Raw genomic sequence first — 9,666 nt, forward strand, 5'->3', positions numbered from 1 at the left:
AGGAACAACAAAATACCGGGAGATTTTACTTATTGTAACTGAGCGCCTCCACTCCAACTTTGTTCCGGGTTTGTGGTTGCCATGTTTACTGACCCCACCCATAGGGGTCATTCATGGAAATCCTCACCCTGCTCCCCACTGGCGTTCTGCGCGGGGCCTGGGGACTCCATCGGAGGTCTCCGCGTATGCTACTCCTGAGCACTGTGATTTGGACAAGGAATTATCTCTTTGATGAACCATCTATGTTAGCCAGACTAGTGAGGTATTAATCTATCTTATTAAAAAGGATCCTCCCTGCCGACACATGGGGTAAATGGGTGTTGGATGAAAAGGGGCGGGAAGCAACATCCACTTTTGCCACCTGCCCTGCCCCCACAGCTTCTCTGCTGATGTTCTGTGATCCTCGGTCTCTCCTTAAAAATCAACATTCTTGATTATGCACGCTCACGATGAAAAATTTAGAACACGCACCTAAAGAAAATTATAAAATTAAAATCATCTGTAATCTCAGCATTCAGAGATGGGAACTCAACCTTTTGAAGTACATCATTCCATTGTTTCCTATGCACATAGGAAATGTTTCCTATGCACGTGTTTCCTAGACATAGAGATATAGCCACGTCTAGATTTCTGTTTGGAAATGAACCACAGTTTGTATTCAGTTCTATTATGTGGACTTTTCATTTAATACATCAATGGCTTCCCTTGCTATGTTCAAATTCCTTTGTAATATATATTATATATTCACTCACTATGTCATGATTAGGATTTTGGTCACAATCAAAATCATGATGATTATAACATTATTTTTAATGGTTAATAGTTGCTTATTATGTGGAAATGCCTTCTGGTTGAACATTATTATTGTATAATAAACTTTCTTTGATTTCGAAGAGGTGGACTATTTAAAATGTTCATTGACCCTTGTGTTTCTAGTTTTGTGAATTCCTGTCTTTTATTTGGCAATTATTTTCCCATGTGATTTGTAAAAAATGTTATGTTTTACAAGCATAAATTTTTGTTTTTAATTTAATTTAATTTAATTTAATTTTTTAATTTTTCTTTTCAACGTTTATTTATTTTTGGGACAGAGAGAGACAGAGCATGAACGGGGGAGGGGCAGAGAGAGTGGGAGACACAGAATCCGAAACAGGCTTCAGGCTCTGAGCCATCAGCCCAGAGCCCGACGCGGGGCTCGAACTCATGGACTGCAAGATCGTGACCTGGCTGAAGTCGGACGCTTAACCGACTGCGCCACCCAGGCGCCCCTTTTGTTTTTAATTTTAGAGAGACAGAGAGAGAGAGAGCGCGTGAACAGGGGACAGGGGCAGAGGGAGAGAAAGCCTGATGCCCAGCATGGAGCCTGATGTGGAGCTCGATCCCACGACCCTGGGATCATGACCTGAGATGAAATCAAGAGTCGGACACTCAACCAACTGAGCCACTCAGGAGTCCCACAAGTTAAAAAAAAAATTTATGTTGCAATATGTTTTTATTTAATGTTATCAAAACTTTGTTATTGCCAGATAGAGCACACATATAGAAAAGTACACTGAGTAGAAACATGCAGCTCAGTAATAATCCCACGTGAAAACCCATGTAGCTGCCATCCAAGCCGGTGATCTGAAACCTTCCCATGTTTCTTCCTGCTCATTGCCCTCTCTTCTCCAGCAAAAGCAAAGCAAAGCAAAACAAAACGCTATATTAACTTTTATGGCATGAAGTTCCTTGTTTTGTTTTACAGTTTGCCACTCAAGCATGTATCCCTAAGCACCTTCAGTTTTGTTAGGTTTTTGAACTTTATAGAATGAGACCATGCACTGTGTTCTTTTCAGTGTTGGGTTTGTAGATGTAGATCCTTCCTTTTCATTGCTCTGCAGGTTTCCTTTTTTTTTTTTTTACTATGCCACAATACATATTTCCATTATTCTGTGGATTGGACATTTAGATAACTTCCAGTTTTCGGTGCAAGGGCTGATGTGCCCATCAGTATTCTTGTATGTGTCTCTTGGTGCACATACGTGTGCCTTTCTTTTGGGTAGGTAACTAAAATGGTGCAAAAGCATGGGTGAATTCAGCTTGGGTACATATTGTACAACCATTTTTCCAAAATGGTTGTGCAATTTATACCCCACTCAGAGTGTATGAGTGTTCCTGTTGTTCCATATCCCCAACAAAACATAGTATTGTTAGTTTTTTTAAAATTTTTAAATTCTAGTCATCGAGGTGTGTGTCTAGCGGTATCTCCTTGTGGTTTTAACTAGCATTGCCTAGATGACTGATGAGGTAGGACACCTTTTCACGTGTTTATTGGCCATTTGGATATCCTCTGTTGTAAGAGCCTGGTCATGTCTATTCTGGCTTTCCTTTTTCTTATAGCTCTGTGCTTTTGGTTAACAGTTCTCTGTTAGTGTTATGTATGGCAGATACCTTCTCCTGATCTATTGGTTTTCTCCCCTTTTGGTGCATTTTGATTAACAGAATTTCTTGTTTTAATGTAGTAAAATCTACCGTGAGGTCCTAAAGACACTCTCCTCTATTGTTTTTCGTCAAGCTTTATCAGCTTGCCTTCTATCTAGATCTACACTCCTCTGGGAATTGCTTTTGGTGGATCGTATGAGGTAGGCATTAATTGTTTTCCTTAATAAATATCGAGTGGTTATATTGTCATCTCCCTGTGACTCTGAGGTACCATTTTCCCACAAAACAAAGATTTCTAAAAGCATGGATCCATGCATGTTCTTTATTTTGTTCTCTTGATTAATTGATCTGTCCTTGAACCAAGGCCATGCTGTTTCAGTTAGTGTAGCTTTCTAATAATATCTTGATATCCAGTAGAGGAAGTTTTTCCTCCCATTATTCTTTAAGACTGTCTTCTCTATTTGCATTTTCAAATACATTTTGGGATTGGAATGGTGGGAAGAATCCTAAATTGGCCCCAAGATCTTGCTTGTGATGTTCACACCCTGTACAATCTCCTCTCCTTGACTGTGGTCAATAAAATATGGCAAAGGTGATGGGGTGTCACCCCCACGATTAGGAAATACCTACACACATAACACAGTCTTTTTAAAAAATTTTTTAAAATTTATTTTTGATAGAGAGTGCACACATATGAGTGGGGGAGAGGCAGGGAGAGTAGAGAGAGAGAGGATCGCAAGCAGGTTCCACACTGTCAGCGCAGAGCCTGACGTGGGCCTTGATCTCATGAACTGTGAGATCATGATTTGAGTCGAAATCAAGAGTTGGATGCGTAATCAACTGAGCCACCCAGGAACCTCTGGTCTTGCTAGCAGAAAGTAGAAAGGCTCTTCTCTTGGCCTTGAAGAAACAACCTGCTATTATATGAACTGACTATAGAGAAAAACATGTGGCAGGAAATGAGCGAGCCTCTAATGAGCTTGGAAGGGAACCCTGATCTCCAGATGAGGAGACATCCTGGCCAGCACTTAGACTGGATCCTTGTGAGACCCTGAACAAAGGCCCAGCTAAGTTGTGCCTGGACTTCTGATTCTCACAGAATGTGGGATAATGAGCATGTGATTTTGAAAGCCTCTGATTGTGTGGTAACTTGTTTCAGGGCGATAGAAAATGAATACAACCAGCTTGTCCAACTTCTAAACAACAGAAAAACTAACATGGTTGAATTTTTTATTGGGATTGCACTAGATATACATTTTGGGAGAAGATTGACATTTCTAAAAAACAGAATTTCTAATCTAACATGAAATATCTCCAGCTTTTGTAAATTTTTATCAACAATGTATCTTAGCTTTTTATATGGAGCTTGTCACCTTTTTGTTAGACTTATTACATTTGATATTTACTTTTATTGAGGTTTGTTGTAAAGGATGTTTATTAATTTTGTTTTATCTTTGTGACTTAGAAATAAAAAAGCAACATTTTTTATCTTGAATGTAACGATGTTGCTAAATTCATGTGTTCATTTTTACCAATTTGCAGATTCTTTTGGATTTTCTGTATCCACAACTATTTTCTTACTTTCCAACTCATGTATTTTTTTTCTTTCTTGACTTACTGTCAGTTTTGGAAACAACCTTTTGAAAGCTGGTTCTTCCATCCCATCTTGCTGAGTCGTGGGCCACAATCTTTGATTGCTCTCTGGGCCTCTGTTTCCCAATGGTCATGGCTTAGTAATTCTTCACTATTTTGTTAGCTTTGTGTTTCCTTAGTTTTCATTTTTTAATACACCACCTAGTTTTTCTTGTTGCTGGAGAGACTGTAGAACAAATAATCTATTCTACCATTGTCAAAAGTGGAAGTGTCACAATAATTTAAAAAAATGTTTAGCATCCTATTGAGGTATAGTTTATATACTGTAGCATCTGGAGATTGTAAGTGTACAATTCCAATGGGTTTCAGTAAATGTGCAGAGTTGTACAAAAATAATCACAAGCCAGGGGCACCTGTGTGGCTCAGTCGGTTGAGCGTCCAACTTCAACTCAGGTCATGATCTCATAGTTTGTGGGTTCGAGCCCCGCGTCAAGCTCTGTGCTGACAGCTCAGAGCCTGGAGGCTGCTTTGGATTCTGTATCTCCCTCTCCCTCTGCCTCTCCCCTGCCCACATTGTCTCTCTCTCTCTCTCTCTTTCTCTCAAAAATAAAAATAAAACATTAAAAAAATAATCACAATCCAGTTTTAGAACATTTCTATCACACATGACTATTTGCAATCAAATCCTCATCCCGAGCTTTCAGTCCCAGATGACCACTGACACACTATCTAGCACTAGATTTGCATTTTCTATAAGGTCCATTTAAATGGAATCATACAACACATAGTCTTTTGTGTCTACCATCATCTCACCATAATGATATTGAGGACCCTTCATGTTGTTCCACATAATGATTTGTAGTTTTCAGGGTCCACGTTTTGTAGTAATAGTTTTATAGTTCCAGTGTGCAAATCTTGCACTTCTTTGTTTATTCCTAAGTACTTGTTGTGATACTATTATGAATGAAGGTTTTTAAAAATTTTATTTTGGATTTCTCATTGCTAGTATATAGAAATACAGTTGATTTTATATATTGATCTTGGATCCTGTGACTTTGGTGAGCTATTTTATTAGTTCTAGTAGCTTTTAATGTTTTCCTGAAAGAGATTTACTCCTTCCTTCCCAATCTATATGCATTTAATTTTCTTTTCTTGCTTTATTGCATTGGCTAGTCTGCTGCAACGGTGAGTAGAAGTAGCAGTAGACAACTTTGCCTTATTCCAGCTCTTGGGGAGAAATCATGAAGTTTTTCATCACTCATTATGACATCAGCTATAGGTTTTCATAGATGCCTTCATTGGGATTAAGGAAGTTTCCTTCTATTCCTGGTTTATTGACTGTGATTATCATACATGAATGTGGATTTTGTCAAATTGAAGAAATTGGGTTTTTGTTCCTTTATTTTATTAATATTCATTGATTTTCAGATGTTAAACCAATCTTGTCTTCCTGGGATAAATACCACTTGAAACGTTGTATAATAAACCTTTAAAAATGTAGATCAGTTAATCAAGGATTAATGAATATTAATTTCCACCAAGAGTTTTTTATACTTTTATTAGTAATATTGATCTTTAGTTTTTTTTTCTTGTGATTTTTTTTTCTGACCTTGATATCAATGTAATACTGGCTTCAAAGAATGAGTTTGAAATGTTTCCTCTTCCTATATTTTCTGCAAGATTTGGTATAGGTTGGTATTGTTTCTTTAATATTGGTAGAATTCATTAATGTAGCCATCTGGGTCCAACCTTTTACTTGTGAGATATTTAAATTATTAATTCAATTTTTTACTTGTTATAGTTCTTTTTAGATTTTCTCTTCTTCAGTCAGTTTTGGTAATTTGTGTCTGTCTTAGGAATTTGTTCATTTTATCTAAGTTGCTTAACTTTGTTGGCATAAAGTTGTTCATAGTCTGTCTTTGTAATCCTTTTAACTTTTATAGGTTTGGTAGTTATGAAACCTTTTTAATTTTTTGGTAATGTGTGTATTGTCTCTCTTCTAATTGGCCTGTCTTGATAATGGTTTATCAAGTTTGTTAATCTTTTTAAAGAGTCAGCTTTTTATTCCACTGATTTTTTAATGTTTTTCTCTTTTTCCTTTTCCTTGATTTATGCTCTAACATTTATTATTTTCTTTCTTCTTCTTGATTTGGGTTTAATTTGCTCTTCTTTCCTAGTTTCTTAAGGTGGAAACCTGGAGTCTGTATTTGAGGTCTTTCTTCTCTTTGTTATGAACTTTTAATACTATGAGTTTACCACTGTTTATTACTTGCATTCTACACATTTTCACAGCTTTACTGAAACATAATTGATGTGTAATAATCTGCACATATTTAAAACATGCAATTTGATATTTTGACATGTGTATAAATATCGAAGAATCACATTCAAGGTAATAAGCGTTTCTGTAACCTTCAAAAATTTAGTGGTTCTTTGTAATCCTTCCACCCACTCTTCCTTGTTGCTTCTGATTTTTCTGTTCTGTTATTCTATTATTTAGAGTGAATTATTGAAATATCCAACTATAATTACTGAATTCTCTATTTCTTTTTTCAATTCTGTCAGGTTTTTCTTCTTGTGTTTGGAGGCTCCCTTATTAGATTCATACACATTTACAACTTTTATACCTTCCTGATGTAGTAAACCTTTTTATCATTATGAAATGTCTCTTTTTCTCTAGAAACATATCTTGTCTTCAAAGAGATTTTGCCTGAATTAACATAGTCACTTTAATTGTATTGTTTACATGCGATATCTTTCTCTATTCTTTTACTTTGACATATTTGTATTTTTGAGTTTAAAGTATGTCTCTTATATATAGAATATAATAGAATCTTGCTTTAAAAATCCAATCAGAAAATCGCTGCCTTTTGTTTAGAATTTAGCTCTTTCATATTAATATGATTATTGATAAGGTTGGATTTACACCTTCCATTTTGCTATTACTTTTCAATGTCTCATATATATTTTTGTCCCTACTCTATTGCATTATTTTGTGTTAAATTAGCATCTTGGTGTATCATTTTTATTCCTCTGTTTAAAAAAATTTTTTTAAATGTTTATTTATTTTAGAGACAGAGAGAAAGAGCACAAGTGGAGGAGGGAAGAGAGAGCCAGAGACATAATCTGAAGCAGGCTCTGAGCTGTCAGCATAGAGCCTGATGTGGGGCTCGAACCCACAAACCGTGGGATCATGACCTGAGCCAAAGTCAGACACTTAACTGACTGAGCCGCCCAGGTGCCCCTCCTCTGTTTTTTTTTTTTTTTTTTACACTATGTACTTTTTTCAATAGTGGTTGCTCTATGGCTTTAAAATACACATATTGAGGTATCACAACTTATTTTAGGCTATATTCATTATTCTGGACTCCGCATTTCTTCCTATAGATTTGAATTACCATCTAAAATCATTTCCTTTCATCCTGAAGAACATCTTTTAGTATTTTGGCAGGTCAGCTACCAACAAACTTTCTTAGTGTTTGTATCTAAGAATACATTTAGTTTGCTTTCATTTTTGAAGCATTATTTTGCTGGATACAGAATTCTTGATTGACAGCTTTAATTTTCCCCTTAGCACTTTGAATATGTGCCTTTTGGCTTCACTGCCCTCTGGCTTCCATTGTTTTGGAGACAAAGTTAGCTGTTACTCATTTTGTTATTCCTCTCTACACGCAGAGTCATTTTACTTTGATACTTTCAAAATTTTTTGTCTTTCAACGGGCTTAATACAGTGTATTTATCCTATATTTGTTTCTTGCATCTGTAGATTGATCTTTTTCATCAAGTTTGGAAACTTTTTGACTTTTTGGGAACTTTTTGGAACTTATTTCTTTGAATATTCTTTTGTCTGTATCTCTCTCTCTTCTCAAGTTTTGAATTCCCATTCTATGTCTGTTGGCATGCTTGATGTCCTACAAGTCTTTCTGTCTATATTAAAAAATTTCTTTGTTCTTCATGTTGGATAAGTTCTATTTTGCTATTTTCAAGTTTACTGATTTTTTATTCTGCCATCTCAGATGTGATATTGAGCCCATTTGGTGAATATTCATTTGATTATTGTACTTTTCACTATAGAATTTTCTTTCATTTTTATTCTATTATTTAAAAAAATTTATATTCTCTCTTTTGGTTCTTGGTTTGAGTCATCGTATTTTCCTTTAATTCATCAAAACAAATTTTTATTGAGATGATACTCACATATGTAAAGTTAACTATGATACTCACATATGTAAAATTAACTATTTTAAAATATACAATTCATTGGCATTTAGTACACTTACAGTGTTATTACAAAACATTTCATCACTCCAAAAAGAAATTTTGTACCCATTATGTGGTTGCTTCCAACCTAGTCCCTGGTAACCACCAATCTGTATTATGTTTCTATTAATTTACCTATTCTGGGAATTTCATATAAATGCAATCATATACAATATTTTGTATATGGTTTCTTTGAGCATAATTTTTTTGAGGTTCATCCATATTATATTTCATTTCTCTTTGTGGCTGAGAGATATTTCATTGTGTATATATATATATATATTTATATATATATATTTTATATTTATATTTATTTATAAATATTTATATTTATATATATATATATACACACATATATATATCTCACAGTTTGTTGGCCATTCATTCATTGATGGACATTTGGGTTGTTTCCACCTTTTTATTATTGTAACTATTATAACTATGACCGTGCATGTCCACGTGTTTGTTTGTGTATGTGTTTTCAATTCTGTGGAGTATACTCCTAACAGTGGAAAATTCTGGGTCATATGCTAATTCTAGATGTAGCCTTTTGGGGAATCACCAACTATTTTCCACAGTGGCTGTACCATATTACATTACCATCAACAATGTATGAAGATTCTAATTTCTCTACATCCTTGCCAATTCATCTTAATTTTTATGTGAAATATGAAGTGTTACCTCATTTGCTGTTGAGCTGTAAGAGTTCTTTATATATTCTGAATGCTAGAATATTATTAGATATGTGATTTGCAAATCTTTTCTCCCATTTTGTAGGTTGTCTTTTTCCTTTCTTCATACTCCTCTTTAATGTACAAAAATATTTAATTTTTATGAAGTCCAATTTACCTATTTTTTTTCTGAGAGAGCACAAATGCAGCCCCCACTACCCCAAATTATGCAGTCAAGTTTCCCACATTTGGGACAATTATAAGGGTCAGCATATCTGAAGTGCGCTGGGTAAGCCTTGCCCTGGGAAAACCACCTTCCTGATCATGGAATCTCCCCTGCCAGGTGGGTGTATCTATTTATTTATTTTTTCTTTTGCTGCTCATGCCTTTGGTGTCTTATCTGACAATTCAAGGTCATGAAGTTCAAGATCATGAAGATTTCCCCTGTGTTTTCTTCTAAGATTTTTATGGTTTTGCTCTTATTTTTAGGTTGCTGGTCCATTTTTGAGTTAATATTTGCATATGATGTGAAACAGGTTTTTCCTTTAATTCTTGAAATATAGTGTTCTTTAATTCTTTGAACATATTTATTATAATAGCTGCTTTGAAGTCTTTGCTAAATCCAAATTCAACATCTGGGCCAACTCATCATTAGTTACAATGATTCTTATTTACTCTGAGTATAGTTCATGCTTTCCTATTTTTTGACATGTCTTGTGAT

The 9,666-nt window shown here is 35.0% G+C and overlaps 1 non-coding gene across 1 annotated transcript; it reads right to left on the minus strand.

The window, feature by feature from the left end:
• Positions 1–9,133: 9,133 nt before the first annotated feature.
• Positions 9,134–9,296, minus strand: LOC111558160. Its single transcript, XR_002738753.2, has one exon. It is a non-coding gene; the product is annotated as a U1 spliceosomal RNA (small nuclear RNA).
• Positions 9,297–9,666: the final 370 nt, after the last annotated feature.

The sequence above is a fragment of the Felis catus genome, chromosome E2 (genome assembly GCF_018350175.1).
Source record: "Felis catus isolate Fca126 chromosome E2, F.catus_Fca126_mat1.0, whole genome shotgun sequence".
In the NCBI taxonomy this organism is placed as follows: domain Eukaryota; kingdom Metazoa; phylum Chordata; class Mammalia; order Carnivora; family Felidae; genus Felis; species Felis catus.